Source organism: Gorilla gorilla, chromosome 17 (assembly GCF_029281585.2).
Source record: "Gorilla gorilla gorilla isolate KB3781 chromosome 17, NHGRI_mGorGor1-v2.1_pri, whole genome shotgun sequence".
Lineage (NCBI taxonomy): Eukaryota > Metazoa > Chordata > Mammalia > Primates > Hominidae > Gorilla > Gorilla gorilla.
This window is the reverse complement of record NC_073241.2, coordinates 101,781,059-101,796,343: the sequence shown is the minus strand read 5'-3', so window position 1 is coordinate 101,796,343 and position 15,285 is coordinate 101,781,059.

Here is a 15,285-nt window from a genome sequence, read left to right as displayed (position 1 = left end):
GGAATTAAGAAGCCCTTCTATGAAATCACAGAAGCTCTTACCTGCCTTCCTTAGACGCAGACACCGTATTGGAAGGGAGAACAAGGCTTGAGAGGTGAATAAAGGCTGGATATTTGTGCACAATAAATTAAATACCTAAAGAAAATTAGATGTACATTTAAATACTTAAAATTATTGGTTTGGGACAAGGTTACTGGATTAGACAAAACATAAATGGCCGTACGTAGGTGTGGAAAGATAGTAGAGCGATTTGTCCCTCACTCTTGGGAGACAGAAAGACAATGAAGAAGATTCAATTGTAGAAAGAAAAACAAAGTTCATTGTTTTTAATGTGTAGTGCAAGTGATACTCAAAAGCACAACATAACTGACTTTTATTGAGAATTGATTGCAAAGGATGCTTTGTACAAGGTGTCTTATTTGATTCCCACAATAATTCAATGAGATTAATATTATTATGTATATTAATATTATTATGTGTTAAAACACAGTTGACTTCAAATACGTGTTTTAAGTGCCCAGGAGTAATTATGTGGAATTTGTCCTTAGGATATGGGTGTCATTTGTCTTCAGTAGTCTTCTTACCTGTGACATCAGTCATCACTGATTTTGACCTCATCATGCCAGGCAAGCTACAGTATCCCCACCCGAGCCACAAATGGTAGATGACATTCCTTTCTCTCTTTTTTCTTCACTTACATTAAATCCTTCTCTCCTCAACAACTTCCCCTGAGAATGCTGCACTTAGCTATGAAAGATAAATTTTTAAAAACTTACTGCTTATACTAGATGACATATTTCTTTTATCAGGGTTTTTCTGAATGAATCATTCAGAAAGAATTTGACATAATGATAGGAGTTCCAGGCATTATGTCAGCAAAGTAAGAAATGTTTGTACATGGGGAATTTTCTGGCACACTTCAAATCACTCCAACTTAATCATGCCTGCCTGAGTAGTTGAATTTTAACCTTGGACTATTTCATATTACAAATCAGTTCATAATCTGATGGATAAGACAACTTTATTGCAAGGAAATATCTTAGACACAAGCATTATGTAGCACTCATTGCAAATTATCTACTTATTGGTCATTACTCATGTGCCCTACAATTTTTAGAACAGGACATTTCTCCTCTGTCTCTTATCATTGGATCCGTCATGAAAAAGTCTTTAAAATTATCATTTGATCATTTGGCTGCAGCATGGAGGTGTGACCCTGCCAGTTCTCTTTAAGGAACACTCACAATTCTTGCAAGGAAACAACATTTACACAATTCTGAAACAAGAACAAAGACAGCATCTTAGTAACAAATTCTAAATTTTAACTTTTGGTTCAAGGAGAAAATGTGTATATAAGAAAAACCTGTGGAATCTCAATTTACAAACGTACATGAAGATCCACAAGCTTTGATGACTTCCTCTTCACTCATTGGGGAAGGAGGGTTCCCACCTGAGGGTTATGGGGGTGGCTGAACTCAAAGCACCCAGCACTGGGCAGGTGAGATTGGCAGCAGTGAATTAGTCACACGTACACACAGCCTGGGAGAGGAGGACACTGCATGGCCTGCAGGACCACACAGGGGCTGCGTTAAGAAAGACAGTGAGAAAGCAAGGACTGGGGAAGGCCAGCTCTGTAGTAACAAGAGGGTGGCATGGACCTACTTCCTGTAAGTGATGAGACTGGCTTGTCTGAATAACTAGGCTGGCCAGGAACTGAAGCCTCTAATTCAGGGATAGGCAAGCACTGTGCTGGTCTCCATGACAAAGAAGGATGTGTAGCTGGGGACTTTCAACAGAGAAAGGCCCAGAACTTGCAGTTAGGCCCCCAAGTTTTTCCTAGGCATCCCAGTTCTCCCTAGGTGTCAAGGCACACATAACATCAGGCCTTAATTTTAGGTCTTGTGCCCCAGCATACCATATGTGTACACACATGCGTGTGTGTGTGCATACACAAACGCACACACACATTTTGCTGCTGTATCCCATGGTCTTGCCTGTTTGCTCCCCTTTACACCTATGGTTACCAAAAATCACACCACGTTTCATTAAACTCTGTTGCAATGTAGTGTGTTAGCATGGCTATTGCTAAATCGTACAAAGCACTTTGTATTAGTCTGTTCTCATGCTGCTAATAAAGACATACCTGAGACAGAGTAATTTATAAAGAAAAAGAAGTTTAATGGACTCACAGTTCCACATGGTTGGGGAGGCCTCACAATCATGGCTGAACTCAAAGGAGGAGCAAAGGCATGTCTTACATGGCAGCAGGCCTAAAGAACATGTGCAGGGGAACTCCCCTTTATAAAACCATCAGATCTTTCAAGAACTCACTCACTATCAGGAGCGCAGCAGAGAGGTAACTGCCCTATGATTCAATTACCTCTGACTGGGTCCCTCCAATGACACATGGGGATTATGGGAACTACAATTCAAGGTGAGATTTGGGTGGGGACACAGCCAAATGATATCAGGACTTATTTTCACATTACTCTTATCTTTAAATACTCACTGTCTCTTAAGCATTTAGTTATGACTTGTACAAGGACAATATAAACTGTCAGAAAAAATCTAATTGTTCAATTTCATTTCTTGACATATTTTTGCAAAAAAGTTGATCTGAGAGAATATTTCAAGAAGGTTATAATGAGATCATATGAATTTGTATCTATTATTCTTTTATTCACACACAAAACATTTAGAAGATATGTCCAAATGCTATTCACAAATTTAGACTCCAGTCACCACACTAGTCAAGGGCTTTGTGAGCAGAGGGCACAGCTTCAGGGTCAGTGCAAGGTAACGTGAAGCGCCACAAAGCAAGAGACTTTTGACAGACAGGTGGAGATATGATGAAGTGAGAAGCCCTTTGGTTACTTCTGGCAAATATCAAGTCAGGAGAGTGGTGGACTGGACATTTAGCTTACAAAATCTGCCGCAGCTGTTGTTCACCAAATCTCTGGCAGTCGGTACAGTGTTAAAGAACTGTTTTAGAAATTGTATGAAGCCATCCTGACTCTGGGTGCACACAAGTGTTGAGACAGAGGAAGGAGGACAGAGTAAGTGGCCAGAGGGATTTTCTTAACTATAGCTGTAAGAAAGCCTAAAATAGTCCATTCCTGTCTAGCCTACCAAAAGCTGTAAGAAGAGGAACACCTCATCACAATTTTATGGAAGAAGATTTTTTTTTGTTTTTTTGTTTTGTTTTGTTTAATAAGCAGATTCTCATTCTTTCACTGTAGTCCTGTCGTGAGACACAGATCCTGGTTACAACACCTAAGTGATTGTGCATAGCTGTGATCCTAATTAATGGTCTTCCCATTCAATTTACCTTACAGCTGTAATGTAAAAGCCTGATTAAAAGAGAGCCCTGGGAGGCTGAGGCAGGAGAATGGCCTGAACCCGGGAGGCGGAGCTTGCAGTGAGCCGAGATCACGCCACTACACTCCAGCCTGGGCGACAGAGCGAGGCTCCATCTAAAAAAAAAAAAAAAATAGAGCCCTGAAGGCCACTAGGTTGGTTCACTGATTGACCAGGGAAGACAATTTTCAAAGTGTAACACCAGCTAGAAACTTTTCTAGGTTCTCCTAATTGAAATATGGAAATTGATCAGATGGGAGAAAGGGAGTAGTACTGACCCTTGGCTGCAGCATTTCAATAAGACAGTATCAGTAAAATATTCTGGACAGAGACCTGCTTGCCAGCAAAATCTGCCAGTCTTTGAGTAGGTCTGAAAATCTGTGTACCATGATCTACGTATAGGCCAAGTCCGCAAAAGTCCCTGCTAATGTGAGCCTTTCAGAAGCATTTCCTTTAGAATTTGTTTTATTGTAAGAAGTTCTCAGGCAGATGGGAAGAGTGAAATATCTGTAAAGTTTACTTGACACCACCTCCAAAGGCTTTCTTTTCTTTTTTTTTTTTTTTAAGAAACCCAGGCTTATATATGTCTCTTTAGGGCATTATTTGCTCATCAGTGACTAACTAAAACATTGGTAATACAAAAAAGAACATCTGAGCATTAAGTATAAACTGAAAAGTGGATTAACATTGTGTTAGTCCATTTCCCCATTGCTATAAAGAAATATCTGAGACTGAATAATTTCTAAGAAAAGAAAAGTTTAATTGCCTCATACTTCTGCAGGCTGTACAGGAAGCATAGCAGCATCTGCTTCTGGGGAGGCCTCTGAAAACTTCCAATCATAGCAGAAGGCAAAGGGGGAGTTTGCATGTCACACAGTGAAGTCAGGAGTGTGCAAGAGAGAGAGCAAGATGCCACACACTTTTAAACAGCCAGATGTCGTGAGAAGACAGTCACTATCATGAGAACAGTACCAAGGGGGATGATGTTAAACCATTCATAAGAAATTTGTCCCCATGATCCAATCACCTCCCGCCAGGACCCATCTCCAATACTTGGGATTTCAATTCAACTCGAGATTTGGGTGAGGCACGTATCCAAACTATATCACACATTAGGGCAGATGCTAGAATAGGAGTTGGCAGTGGGAAGAGATGAGAACAACTGGGTGGCTCAGGGGAAGAGCTGATGCCACATGCATCAGCTATCCAGCTATCAAAATGTTGGATTTTTATTCTCTCATTATTCTTTCAATAATGCCTTGGAAGCCCTAGTAGTTCAATAGACTTGCTTCTCTAGTTAAAAAAAAATCTTCCCAACAAAAGTTTGATATATGCATTATTTTTATTGGGTGAATTTAAAGTAAATAATTTGATGATTTGGTACACATAAACATGGTGAAATAATCACCACATTCAAGCTAATTATCATATCCTTTACCTCATATATCTACCATTTCTTTTCTTGGAGTGATAACACTTATGATCTACTCTCTTAGTGGATTTCAAGTACATAGTGCAGTATTGTTACTGGTAGTTACCATGCTATACATTAGATCCCCAGACTTTGCCATCTTGCATAAACTAAAGTGTACGCTGACCAATATCTCACCATTTCCCCTCCCCACAGCCCCTGATAATCACCATTTTACTTTCTGCTTCTATGAATATGACTATTTTCGATTCCACATAGAAGTGAGATCATAAAATTTTTGTTTATTCTACTTCTGGCTTATTTCACTTAGCATAATGTCTTCCAGGTTTATCTGTGTTGATGCAAGTGGCAGGATTTCCTGCTTTTTAAAGGCTGAATACTATTCCATGGTATGTATAAGTAACACATGTTCTTTATTCATCCATCCATCGATGGACACTTAGGTTGTTTCCATATCTTGGCTCTTGTGACCGATACTGCAGTGAACGTGGAGTGCAGATCTCTCTTACAGATCCTGATTTCCATTCCTTTGGATACAAACCCAGAACTAGGGATGCTAAGTCATATAAGTCACATGTGTCACTCACACCCACAACAGGACACGTGTCACTCACACCCACACACAGGACAAGTGTCCTCACTCACACTCACACATAGGACATGTGTCACTCACACCCACAGGTAGTTTTGTTTCCATTTTTTAAGAAACCTTATGCTCTCCTATAATGACTGTATCAATTTATTGTCCTTCCTACAGTGTGTAAGCATTCCCCTTTCTCTACATCCTCACTACGCTTAATTTTTTTAAAAAAATAATAGCCTTCCTAACAGAAAAAGTAACTCAAAGTGGATTAAAGACTTAAATGTAAGACCTGAAACTTAGAAAAAAACATGGTAGAAAAGCTCCTTGACATTGATCTTGGCAATGATATTTTAGTATGACATGAAAAGCACAGGCAACAAAAGCAAAAATAAAGAAGTGGGACTACATCAAAACAAAAACTTCTGCACGGTAAAGGAAATAATCAGCAAAATAAAGAAGTAAATATTGAAATTGGAGAAAATATTTGCAAACCATACATTTGATAAGGGATTAATATACAAAATATATAAGAAACTCATACAACTCAATAGTAAAAATAAACAACACAATTCAAAGACAGCAATGAACCTCAATTGACGTTTTTCCCAGGAAGACATAAATGGCCAACAAGAGCGTGACTCATTCGTCATCAGGGAGATGCAAATCCAAACCACAAGATCTGTGTATTTCTTAAAAGATTCAATGCATTTTGAAAAAGCAGTGGCTTATTCTGAAATAAATAATTATGCTGTTTTATTTTCTGACCCACATAGGGAAAAACACAGATTAAAATTCTTAACTTAAATTTTATATTTAAGACGATGTGGTACATATAAACCATGAAATACTATGCAGCCATAAAAAGGAAGACGATCATGTCCTTTGCAGGGACATGGATGGAGCTGGAAGCCATTATCTTCAGCAAACTATCACTGGAACAGAAAATCAAACACTATGTGTTCTCGCTTATAAGTAGGAGCTGAACAATGAGAAGACATGGACACAGGGTAGGGAACAACACACACTGGGGCCTGCTGGTGGGGTGCCAGTAGGAAGAGCATCAGGATAAATAGCTAATGCATGTGGGACTTAATACTTAGGTGATGGGTTGATAGGTGCAGCAAACCTCCATGGCACAATTTGCCTATGTAGCTGATCTACATGTTCTGCACATGTGATATGCTTTGGCTCTGTGTCCCCACCCAAATCTCATCTTGTAGCTCCCATAATTTCCACATGTTGTGGGAGGGACTCGGTGGGAGATTATTAAATTATTGGGGGGGTCTTTCCCGTGCTGTTCTCATGATAGTGAATGGATCTCATGAGGTCTGATGGTTTTAAAAACGGGAGTTTCTCTGCACAAGCTCTCTTTGCCTTCCACCATCCAGGTAAGATGTGACTTGCTCTTCCTTGCCTTCTGCCATGACTGTGAGGCCTCCCCAGCCATGTGGAACTGTAAGTTTAATTAAATTTCTTTCTTTTGTAAATTGCCCGGTCTTGAGTATATCTTTATTAGCAGCGTGAAAACAGACTAATACAACATGTATCCAGGAACTTAAAATAATTTTTAAAGCTGAAAAAAATATATAAATCCATGTGTGAGCAAGGAAATGATGGACAGGCTAGCTTATTCTAAAACACTCATTTCCTAGAACAACAATGATTGTATCTTTTAATAACTAAATTTTTGATTCTATAATATAGAATTAATAATGTCTACCTATATTACTCTATCGAATGGTGGTAATCAGACTGGAAAATAGCTGATTGATGTTAAAAGTGTATTGAAAATTATAAATGGTGATATACATAAAATATTATTATTATTGAAATCAGCAAGATGGTATTCTTCAATCTTATCTCTGCTTCTAGTTCACTGACTATAATTCCTATAATTTATCATTCTAGCCAGTGAATCACCTCAAAGTTGGATCAGAAAGAAAGATAAAGGAATGATCACAGACAAAAGTGGAAATCAGATGAAAGAGAGTAGAAGAAAGGGAAGATGAGGAGGATTTAATACAACCTATGCTGCTGCATGTGGGAATTACGCAAGGAACATTTCTTTTAAAAATCATTTATAAAAGTTGCTACTGCAAATCCTTTGAAGAGGATGGTAGCACTACTGAGAGCAGTTAATATGTATGCAAAGAAACAATTTATATTTTATTTTATGACTAGTGATACATAGAAAATTTTCCAACTACTGTATATTCAGAAGATGTTCGTGTCTCGGAAACCCATTTTTAACTTTCAGCTTTTGGAGGTCATTCTGCCATTCATTAGTTGTAACCTCAGTGTGGGAGGCACATGAAATGTATTTAATCTTGCTTCCAGAGTCTGCCATATGTCCCTCCTTCTCTCCATTCCCTAGATCCTTCTTTACTGATGTGAGTTTTAAAAGTTCTTTTAAGTGCCTAGTGTCTAAGTGTTACATGTCTTGATTCTTATTCCATTTCCTTTGACACACACACACACACACACACACACACAAAATATTGGAACAATATATGAATCATCTCAAAAAATATAATTTCTGTTTATATTGTGAAAGGTAGAAACTAAGATAGCTTTTGTAATATTCATCATAAGTTTTCAAGGCTATTTAATGACTAGGGGAAAGGTTGATGCTGGCTCTTACTTTGGGAACCAGTTATAGGTGTTATTATTTGGACCGTTAAAATAATCATTCTTTCATTTATTTTCTCAATAATTTATTCATGTGATAGTCACCGAAATCTTCCTAAAAGCAGGGCCTTGCTCTATGTGCTAGAGGCCAGGGACCAAATAAGAGAGGCCATGTCCCTGCTGTGGTGCTGCTGACTTCCCTGATGGAAGTGACTGGAAATAAAAAAAAAAAAAGCAAATGTGCATCTGTGTGCTTTCCTTAGTGACAGATGAAGAAAAATATGGCAGAATAAGGTGGTAGATGGTAAAGGGACAGAGACAGGAGCTGCTATTTAAGAAAGAAGGTTATGAAAGCTTTTCTGAGTGGAGACCAAAGTAATGTGAAATTGCAAATCACCTTAAATTGATTGAGAGATGTTTCAGGCAGAGGGAGCAGCAACTGTGAAGTCCCTGAGATGGGCGAAGCTTGGTGTATGTGAGAGACACAATATAGGGCAGAGGGTCAGAGATGAGGTCAGAGAAGTAGTTGGGGGCTGTGTTTTATGGAACATTGTGAGCTAGGTTAAGGAGGTTAGATTTTGTTGAGAGTGTGATGTGAATTCACAGGAGCATATGGCCAGTGGAGTGATGTAAAATGTCTTATGTCTTTCAAAGATCACTCTGGGTAACCTATGTACTTTAAAGTGGCAGAATGGAAAGAGGGAGATTGGTTAAGTGGCAAGAAGTGACAGTGGGACTGGTGTGGACATTGAGGGTGTTTAGGCACAGAACCAATGGGTTGGCGTGGGCTTGAGAGAGACACTGGTATGATGCCCAGAGCTTTGTTCTTCGACATGGGAGGATGATGATGATGCCAAGCAGGAGCCTGTTGGAGGAGGATGCTTCAGGTCTGTGAGGGTTGCAATTTAGTCACAGACAACAGAAATTATTCTGGCTAGTTTATGAAGTTAGCAATTTAATAACTGTATAAGGTAGCTGACAAAGTCTTTGGAAGGACTTGAGAGTTAGCTTTATGTTGAGCTTCCCAGGAAAGTGTCCCACCCTTAGAATCACATGTCCCCTGTTATGACTGAGGAAGCTACTGACCTGCTTACTGCAAAAGCATTCTTTTGATTATGACTAGAGCATTCCCATCTATGCTTCAAATGACTCCCTTCCCAATATAAGCCTAGCACATGTATTTGATTGGCAGATCTTACATTATTTAAGAAAACCTGACTGTGAGGAAGAATTGGCAAGCTAGACTGTGGTTTCTCAGCCTTCATAGCTCAGAAGGGTATACTAGAAAAAGATCATATTGTGTATTAGTCTGTTCTCACACTACTATAAAGAATTGCCCAAGACTGGGTAATTTATAAAACAAAGAAGTTCAATGGACTCACAGTTCTGCATGGCTGGGGAGGCCTCAGGAAACTTACAATCATGGCGGAAGTGGAAGCAGATGTGAAGGAGGAGCTGTTAAACACTTACAAAACCATCAGATCTTGTGAGAACTCACTCAATACCGTGAGAACAGCATGGGGGAAACTGCTCCCATGATCCAATCACCTCCCACCAGTCCCTCACTCGACACATGGGGATGATGGGGATTACATTTCAAGATGAGATTTGGGTGGGGACACAGCTAAACTACATCATACTGGATATAGAGCAAGCCAATCCACAATGGGGTAAGGGGATTTGGCAATGTGCCTTAGATGTACTAAATATGAACTGCCTTTGAAAAATACCTGTGGAGATATTGAGTAGATGGTGAGATATGGAAGCCTAGGACTTATGAAAGAAATCAAGAACTGCGACAAGTTTAGTATCCCAGTGTGGTTGACATGCTGAGACCCTGTCTCAAAAAAAAAAAAAAAAAATTAGCCGAATATGGGCATGTGCCTGTACAAGTCCCAGCTACTTGGGAAGCTGAAGTGGGAGGATCAATGACTTGAGCCCAGCAGTTTGAAGCTGTAGTGAGTCGTATTTGCATGACTGCACTCCAACCTGGGCAACAGACCATCATCAGTGTATGGATAGCATGTAAAACTGGAACTTACTGAGATTGCCTAGAGAAGAAATATAGATGAATATCTTCTGTAGATGAATATTCTATTGCCTAGAGAATAAATATAGAGAAATGTTTTCTATAGATGACTAAATGAATAAATATAGATGAATATATATAGAATTCATATATATATATATATATATATATAAAATCCTCCTGAACCTTATTATTTAGAGGTCAGGAGGGCAAGCTAGCAAAGGAGACTGAGAAGGAGAGGCAAGGGTGATAGGAGGAAGACCAGAATAAGATAGTGTATGCAGAGGCAAACAAAAGATTTTAAGAAGGCGGTATAGTCAATCATACACAATGATTGAGTGTTTAATACCATATAGACAGAGACTTGACTATAATATTTGACTAGACACACTGTTTTAGTGGAATAATAGGAACAAAATTCTAAGGATACTGATTAAAATAAGGAATGTGAGGTAAGGAAGTGGAGATAGTATAAGCAAGACTTTACAGAGATCTCACCATCAGCATCTGAGGTTAGGAAAACCATTAGAAATGGCTTCATAGTTGGATGGGACTTAGGACCAAAATGACAGTTAAAAAAAAACAACTTTTTGACTGCTGATGAAAAGAAGGAATTGATCCCGTTGAGGTTTTAGGCATCTCTTGATTCTGCTTCCTATTCTTGAGTTAAATGTGTTAAGCTATGTTTTGCTATGTCATTTGGTGCCCAGAGTCAAAGTAGGTCTGGGACATGAAAATAGCTCATATTAAATATATGCTTCCAATTACACAGTTAAGTGTTTACAGAATTAATGTACTATAATTGCGTGATTCTCATGAATGCTTTTGTATCCTTAGTAAGTTAAAAAAACTAATATTTAAATTTCTAATCATATTTTTATTTGATATAGATTTGACTCTGTCTGTAGAGAAAGAGGTGGATGTATTTTATTTTCAACAGTTGTGTCACAACCAAGATGCTGACCACCAGGTAAACCTCATGTATTTAAGTATCTCACTGTTTATACATTTTTTCTTAAAATATATATTAAAGTTTTTCATGGAGTATTGCAACATTTATAATTATTTTTAACTACATGAAGAAACGTATTATTTGTTTTTTAAAACACTTTGTCTTCTTTGACTTATAACATTTCAATTGACTAAGAAAAATCCTTCTCTGAGCAATACAGATTAATTAATTTTGGGGGTGAAATTATCATTAAAAGTAAAACAAACTATAGAAATCATGCCTTTAAATGATTACATTTTCTCTTGTTTTCCTGGTAGGTAATTATTTACTGTAAACTACAGTAAGTATATCATAGCACAGAGAAATAATACATCCCTGTTATATTTCTTCTATGTAAGTTCCTTTTTTTGAAAGAGATCACCAGGCACTTCATTTCCAGATTAGCCTGCCAATGACTCAGGTTTCCTTGCTATCTTACACGAATTTGCTAAACTTTTAAAGTTGTGTGTCAAACCTGGATTTAAGTCTGATGAATACACTTTCAGTTTTTACATTTGTCACTTTTGGAAAATTGCCCAACTTCTCTGATTCTTAATTTATATGTATAAAATGCAGAGAAATGTATCTGTCTCACAGAATTGCTGTTAGAGCCAATGATAGGAGAAATTCATTTGAAAATTCTTCATGGTGAAAGGCGAGAGGAAGAGGAAGGCAGCATGATGCTGTGCCACTGATATATACGCATCAGAGCCAAAGGAACAAGCATTTGCTTGAATCCCAGCTCTGTCTTATAATTAGTGTGTGATCTACACACTCCAGCTTGATGATGTGCAAACTGAAATAAAAAGGATAACATCACAGGGTTCTTGTGAGGGTAAAATTATAGATATGAAACTCTTGGTATAAAAAAATTCATACATATTATGAAATGCTCTGGGTATTAAAATAACATACAAGGGTATTTCATAATAACCAGATAATAAGACACAAAACTCTTAGTAGAAACAATAAATAGTTTAATTCACTAGTTTTCCAACTATATTATTTTAATGATGTTGTACAACCAACTTTTAAGAATTTGCTAATTTAGGCTTCTATCTACTCCTGTAAAGACCCAGAGCCAGAGGTGCTATTTTTCCTCATGTTTATATTTCAAAGAGATGGTTTTTAGGCCTTTCAGAAAAACATCTCCTGGGGCATAAAACTGGTAATAGGGGTTTTAATGGGGATGGCGTATTCTCCTAAATTATCTACCAGTATTTTTCCAAACATTCCCTGGTACTTTATAACACTGCTTTTCCAAATTTGCCCTAAATTAAACTGATAGAATGCTTTTCACAGACTCCCACTGTCCTCCATGACAGGATTCCTCAATTGCTATTTTTTTATTAACACGAGTTAAGAAAAACAATGACTGTTCATCAAAATGGTGGTTTATAAGAAAGAAAGTATGACAGTCAACAATCATGTTAAAATACTAATTTAACTGAGCAGTTATTATGTTTTAGACATGATGGAAAGTAGCAGAAATGATGTTTTTACCTCAGGCTGGGATAGAAATCCTTCTACTCTCCAAGACTGTATTGCAAAGCTGTCCCTCTTGGCACCTCAACTCTTTGGTTGTTGATTAGAGGGGAAAGTCAACTGTTCATATCTAAGACCATGATCAGTCTGTTAGCCTTCTAAAAGTGAATATATCACCAGACAGGGCTAAACAGATAAGGAAGACTTTATTCAAGACTATCATAATAGGTAAGAGGGATTAAACTCATCTGAATCAAAAGGCTGGAGCGTTTTCAAGAGCTTGGGTGGTGGCAATCTTAGGCCATGTGTTTTCTAATGCGCCTTACTCTAAGTGAAAGTCTAAGTCCTCACGACTTCATGAAAACAGGTAGTTTTACAACTTGGATGGAGGCTTCCACTGAAGTTAGGTTCCTATGTACTCTTGTAGAGACCCAGAGCCAGGGGTGCTATTTTCCTTCACATTTACGTGTCAAAGATGCTTCCCAGACCCTTCAGAAACACATTTCCTGGGGCATAAAACCAGTAGTAGTCTTTTAAGAAGATATGTATGCATTTCAAAAGGGCAGAGAAAGAATGTGCAACTACAAATTGTAATTACTTTTCTAAAGCAAACACTCTAAGAAAAGGGAGGCCAGGGGCCAATATGAGAAAGAAACCTGTCTAAAGTTTAGTCAATTTGTAGGGAACATTATGACTGTCCTGGTCAGCCTCATGGATTTAGCTAATGAAAACCAGCAGGGGGCTTTTAGAATGTGTAGTGTGGCATGGAAAATTCAACAGATTAATTTAAAGGACAATGGAAATAGCTTACCGGCCATCAATTGTCACAGATACAATATCTCTATTATCTCCGTCAATACAGCACTCCTTTAACATACCAGCAGTGACAGGACCAACTTTAGAAGCAACTGAAAGATGTCATACTAATCCATCAAATTCAACTGGATAAGCAAATATAGTCTTAACCATAAATAAAAGTTTTCCAAGTCCAGCTAAACATCTCAAATGTTGGAAGCCTCTTTCAGGACATTGTTACAACCTCAACACCACAATTCAACCATTGTACGAATCTGCAGAAGGTCAGAGCACGCGGCATTTTGTCTGTGTCTTTGTCAGTGCGCTTTCTGTTGTGTTGCTCTCAGATGCTGATCAAGGGGATGACAAAGGCGATGCTTAGTACACTTTATATCTGAAACTCTTGGTGCACACGTGGTGTGAGGAACAAGTAAGCACTCGGTCCATGACTTAGTGCTTCAGCAGAGTGAAAAGAACACCCCTGTTTTGGATGGAATTGCATCCCCCAAAACTCATTTTTTCGACACCTATTTCTCAATGTGACTGTATTTAGAAACAGAACCTTTAGGGAGGTGATTAAAGTTAAACCAGGTCATAAGAGTGAGGTTCTCATCTAACGTGACTGATGTCTTTGTAAGAAGAAGACACATCAGAAATCTTTCTGTGCGTGCACATACAGGAAAGACCCCAGGAGAACACTGCAAGAAGGTGATCATCGGCAAGCCAAGGAGAGAGGCCACAGGAGAAACCAATCCTACAGGCACCTTGATCTTGGACTTTCAGCTTCCAGAACTGTGAGAAAATAAATTTTTGTTGTAAGCCATCCCAATCTATGGTATTTTCTCTTTTTTTAAAAACCTGGTTGAACATTTTATTTTTATTTATTTTATTTATTTTTATTTTTTATTTTACTTTAAGTTCCAGGATACATGTGCAGAATGTACAGGTCTGTTACATAGGTGTCCATTTGCCATGGTGGTTTGCTGCACCTCAACCCATCATCTAGGTTTTAAGCCCTGCATGAATTAGGTATTTGTCCTGATGCTCTCCCTCTCCTTGCTCCCCACCCTCCAACAGGCCCCAGTGTGTGATGTTCCCCACCCTGTGTCCATGTGTTCTCATTGTTCAACTCCCCATCATGAATGAGAACGTGTGGGTGTCTGGTTTTCTGTTCCTGTGTTAGTTTGCTGAGAATGATAGCCTCCAGCTTCATCCATGTCCCTGCAAAGAACATGAGCTCATACTTTTTTACGGCTGCATAGTTTATGGTATTTTCTTATGGAAGCCCTAACTAACCCTAGCAAACCAATATGACCACCTTGGTAATTAGACAGTTTGGACTCCAGTCAAAGTTCTGCCAATGACTGGCTTTAATTAATTGAAGCTCTTTAAGCTTTGACGCTTTGTTTTGCAAGACAGTAATAATATTTCCTCTTCTGCAAGGATGTGGTGAAGATTAAAGCTATAAGAGCACTAGGGCCTGGCATGTAGTAAGCGCTCCATATATTGGAATATTATACTCATCAAAATTGTTTAGCTAAATAAATGAAAGCAAGAAAGTCAAACATTTAAAAAATATATTTTGTATTTTCCTTCTCTCGTAAATGTACTTTTATTAGATCTGATATAGGCTTTCTTGCTTGAAAAAATTTAATAAGTTGGGTTTACCACATTTCAAAAATTGTAAAGTGAATTTACAAACAGGCACCTGCTTCCACAATACACTTGAAGTGGTAATTTGGAAAGTAAAATGCCGGGCAAAGATGACAACGATCCTGATACATTATGGCAGGTCTTAAAGGCCAGGACCGCAAATTGATTCAGGTATCACTTACACTTTAATGGTTGTTTGTTTATTCAGAATCACAGAACAGTAAATTCAGTAGCGTGATTTTTGACCTCACAATACATGACTTGGCCAGTCTGTAGCTGATGTATTATTCATGCTTAAGTCAAGTGATTTTACAGATGAAAAAATAGTAGAA